The 5,028-nt window shown below is 47.8% G+C and overlaps 1 pseudogene; it reads right to left on the bottom strand.

Annotated features, from left to right (window-relative positions):
- Positions 1-805: 805 nt before the first annotated feature.
- On the bottom strand, positions 806-3,244 carry LOC101646592 (annotated as a pseudogene).
- Positions 3,245-5,028: the final 1,784 nt, after the last annotated feature.

Here is a 5,028-nt window from a genome sequence, read left to right as displayed (position 1 = left end):
TTGACTCACACGTGCTTTGCCTCGTTAATAGAACTTAAGTAAATTATCTTCCTGATGTTGTAGTTAGGTGTCATCAAATTGGTTCCATCCCACAGAGACTGCACACCAGAAGGAAACACTGCCTGGTCTGGTGCCATCCTCCCAATTGTGCCTCTGCTGAGTCCCTGGTGGCAGCCACTGTGTCCATCCCTCTTGTTCCAGGACCTTCTACTCTGCCAAGCAGATGTTCTTCTCCAGGACTGGTCTCTCTTGATGATGTCCAAAATACATGAGACAAAATCTCCATCCTTGCCTCTAAGGAACACTGGCCATATTTCTTGCAAGGCAGACTTGTATGCCCTTTTGGCAGTCCATGGTATTTTCAATATTCTTCTGTAGGACCACAATTCAAATACATGGATTCTTCTTTGGTCTTCCTTACTCCATGCCCCACTTTCACATGCATATAAGGCAATTGAAATGATCATGGCTTGGGTCAGTTTCACTTTAGTCCACATTTGCTTTTCGATACTCTAGAGTGGCATTCTTGCTTTTCAAAGAATGCTGCCACCTTTTCATACAGTTCCTCATGTTTTGGGGACCCCCTGACCATAAAATTCTTTTCTTTTTTTTTCTCACTTTGAAACTTCAATGTTTATTTCTGATACCAAAACTTGACAGCACAGAAGGAGGAAAAAGCAACAGACAAGGAACAGAAAATAATCTTTTTCTTGCATGCCACTTTCAGTCAACAGTTCTAGTTAGCTCTCTGGTTAGCTGTGTTTAGGGGCAGGACTATTGCAACTGATTAGCAATATCCAACATCTCACTCAACCCAGAAGAAACCAATGGCACCAAAGTTGGCAGTGAACTTGGCACTGGCTGCAACACCAGGGCCAATAATTGGGCCGGCAAAGGTTTGGGGAAACCTGGAGTGGGCATTCTGGTGGTATCTGGCCCAGAAGGTAAATGGGATTCTAGACCAGGGATCTCCAAAATCTCCTTCCTCATCCCAGGTCAGCAGCTCAAACTCAATGTAAACCCAGCTCCAGGGCCCAGACATGGCCTCATCTCCAATCCCCATGCGGGTTCTGGCCTCAGCTCGGGCTTCAGCCTCAGCTGCAGCAGCATCCAGAGCATCTAAGGCCTCATTGGCAGCCTCCTTGAACTGTGCTGGCCAGTCACGAGGATCTCTCTTCTGAACCTCTGCAATGAGCCTCAGCACTTTCATCTTGCTAGTTTCATGATAGGAACGAAGGCCCCAGAGGAATTCATGCTCAGGTGGATTGCTGTGGGGCACTCGTCATCAGTAGTCTAGGTACTTCTGCTTTACAAATTCAAGTGAGAAGCTTCCTCAGACCTCCAAGGAGGGCATGCCTGACCCCAGGATGCAGTCCCATTTTGCGTAGGGCTTCCCAGAGGACAGCCTCACTGGCTTGGTTGCCATTCATGAAGATAACACCCAGAATCACCAAGAGGAGACCCAACTTAGGTGTGTCTTTGGTCATTCCCAATATGCCAGCCAAGGACTCCGGGGTACTGATAAGAATATACAGGTGTTCTTCCTTGTCACTTTCCTTCAGCTGGATCCCAAATTTCTTCTCCAGGACAAAGCATGCACGTTCAATGATTTCTGGATAAACATCAGTGTATTCACGGATGATATCCCTCAGCATTTCTGAAAGCTTGATGGGCACCTTTGTGTAGCCTTTCAGTCTAAGGTGTTTGATCAACTTATTTGCTTTCCTGAAGAAGGGTCACATCTCAGGGCTGTGAGGTACCCGGGTTCTGTGAGGCACGTGGGTTTGGGGAGGGACGAAGGTTTGATGAAGGTCTCAGGTTTTCCCAGTCAGGTGGGATTGGCCAGTCGGCAGGGATCCAGTCATGTGTGAGTGGCCAGTCAGTGGGAAGCAGCCAATCATGTGGCAGTGGCCAGTCAGGAGGGCCATGCCAGTCTGGAGAGCCTTGTCATCAAGGTGAGGTCTGCCATCAGGTGAGGTCTGCCATCCAGGTGGATTCTGCCAGCCAGTGGATTCAGCCAGACAACTGGACCAGGCCAGACAATGGGGTTAGGTCAGATGACTGGGTTCTGCCAGATGACTGGTTTTGGCCAGATCATTGGATTCTGCCAAGCAACTGGGTTCTGCCAGGTTGGTGGGGTCTGCCTAGCTGGGGTGCTCTGACATGTTGGTGGGGTCTGTCTGTCTGTCTGATTATGCCAGCCTGATGGGTTCTGCCAAGTCAATGGGGTCTGCCAGAGCATGTTAGGTGGGGCACGAGGTGGGTTCTGGGTGGTCACTGGAACTGGTGCAGACCTACAGGTCCCTGAAGTCAGTGGGGTCCGCCTCTGATCCCCATTGCTGTTTTCTTCCATATTCAAGTCATTCATCTTGTGGGTCCTCTTGTCCCGAATTATAGTTTGAGACTCCAGATTTTGAGTCTGGGAAACATCTGCTGATGCTTGTGAAGCTGCACCCTCAGGTTCAGAGGTACCTGGTTGGCCTCTATGTCAGCTAGTGGAGTAGCTATCTTCGCCTGGTTAACACTCTGGGCCTGGGTATCAGCTGTTGGGGCCTTGGTGGTATCATTCCAATCCTTGAAGGCTGTCCTAGGCGGGGGATGGGTCATCTCACTGGCATTGAGAGACAGAGAAATCGTGGCTGGCATTTGGGCTCACTGGAGTGAGACATTTTGACTCTTAATAGCTACCTCAGACTTGTTAGCTAACGCATTGGCGGTTCCTGCCAGGGAAAAATCATAGGCATTTGGACCTTCTGTGGTGGCATTCTGGGCTTAAAGTCTGCCGTGGGCTGGGTGTTGGACATCTCTTTGGCATTACGAGCCTGAGAGAGATCATAGGCACCATTAGGGCCTTTTGCGGTGGCATTCTGGACATTAGGGGTTGTTTCAGGCCTAGTAGCAGCTGTTACAACCTGAATGTCAGTCATCTCTTTGGCAGTCGTGGGTTGTGAACTCTGGGGACTTGCATTCAGATGGCTTACAGATGCTGTGGCCTGGTTGGTAGGTGGAGCCTCTGAGATCTGGATCGCCTTCTTAAGGATCTGCATAAACAAGGCGCTGTCTTCCACAGAGGTTTCAGTCTGGAAGCCGAGGAGGCCTGCACCACTGTCTGTTTTCTGAGCCATGGCTCCCGTCCCTCTGGCAAGAGTGGAGCCTTGCCTCAGACCTCAACCCCAACTCCCTCGTTGTCTCCCTTCTTCACGACTCAGAGGAACTGGATTGCCGTTTTCGGGTCTCAGCAACTGCACCCTCACCTCGTCTAGGAGAAAATGCCAGCGTGGTAGCTAGGACGACCCCGCTTCTTCTCCTAATCCATAAAATTATTTTCATTGCTACTTCATAACTGTAATTTTGCTACTGTTATGAATTGGGCGAGCCCTGTGAAAGGATCGTTCAAACCCCAAAGGGGTCGCGACCCACAGGTTGAGAACCACCGCTCTAGCTTTTATATGCAGCAGATTTACCAATGCAGTGACCTGGTCACTGCTGCTTCCGTGAGCTTTGCCTGGGGCTCCAAGCAAGACAAGATCCTTGACACCTTCAGTAACTCTCATCTCTATTTTCTGTAATGGTTGGCCCAGTTGTGAGGATTTGGGCTTCTTTACATGGAGTTATACTCCATTCTTAAGGCTGAAATCCTTGATCAGGCTATTTTTCTGATAGTCACTGCTTTGAGTCAAGATCACCTGACATCAGCATGGTATCCCATACTCCACATCCTCCTCTGAATCCAGCTTGAATTTCTGGCAACTTCCTATTGATATATTGTCATAACTCCTTTTGAAATTACTCTAGCAAAATTTTATTTACATTCAATATGAATGACAGTGTTAGAAAATGTATGTATTCTGTAGGGCCACCTTTATTTTGAATGGGTAGCAATATGGATCTCCTACAGTTAGGTAGCACGTTGTTGCCTGGATTTCTTAGCGTGGGCCGTGAATGCCTTCAATACTGCATTGGTTTTCTGTGACAGTTCAATTCATTTTGCTGCACTTCCTGGAACTTGTTTTGGCCAATGGCTTCTATGAGCCTTGGCTCCCTTCCCTCAAAACCTTTGGTTCTTGATTATATACCGCCTCTTGCAGTGGTTGAGCACAGACTAATTATTTTGGTACTGTGACTCGGCTAAGTCTTTCTCTCTTCAGTGATGCTTTCTGCCTCATTCAATGTGGGGGGAAGTCAGATACTTGCTGCCAGACTGCTGTCTCATCCCACCACAGGGGTGGGCCTGCTCCCTGCCTCTGGAGACAATGGACAGGCTCCTGTAGGCGGAGTTTGCACCCTACTGATAATGTTCCTATGGAGACCCAGAGACCACCCCCTAGACCACCCTCTCATTGCTGTGTAGCCTATAGTGCAGCCCCTCTCTGTGACGTATGTCTCTACCTGTAATTAGTGGGCTGGCTTGCCCCCAAAAGGTATATAGGCATGGGTCAGCAATATAGGCTCGGACCCCTCTCTCTGACTCTGAGCTCCTTGCTGCTCACTCCCTGGTCACTCCCCTCTCCCTTGTTCCCTTACTCTCCTTCCCTTCCCCCTCTCCCCACGTGGACCATCAAGCTGGGCTGAGGTGAGCGATGGTATCATGTAATGTGTCTGACTGTATTATTGTAATATCTCTCATGCTCTTGATGACTTTAATATAATGCTTATATATCTCAACCGTACAATTGTGCATTACTGAACCCAGAAGTAGTATTACTGAACTCGTAGGAGTAGCAGCGGGTGGTGGCTGGTCCCCCCACCTCCCTCAGAGTCAATTTTATTTAATACTACAATTCAGTACGGACATTTCATTAACTTTTTCTTTTTCAGCCTCTCTTGCAATGTTCTCTTCAGTTCTTTTGCTTCATCATTTTCCCACTCAATTTAGTTACCCCACATTCAAGAGCAAATTTCAGTCTCCTCTGACATAAATTTTGACCTTTCTTTTTCTCTTGTTTTAAAATTACGTTTTGATTTCTTTATGTATGGTATCTTTTAAAATTTAACTATCTTTAGTGAACTATGTTTGACATTTTTATA

The sequence above is a fragment of the Echinops telfairi genome, unplaced genomic scaffold (assembly GCF_000313985.2).
Source record: "Echinops telfairi isolate 266 unplaced genomic scaffold, ASM31398v2 ScPeMD7_9;HRSCAF=40, whole genome shotgun sequence".
Taxonomy (NCBI): Eukaryota; Metazoa; Chordata; class Mammalia; order Afrosoricida; family Tenrecidae; genus Echinops; species Echinops telfairi.
The sequence above is the reverse complement of the archived record's forward strand: the minus strand, read 5'-3'. Positions and strand labels throughout refer to the sequence as shown.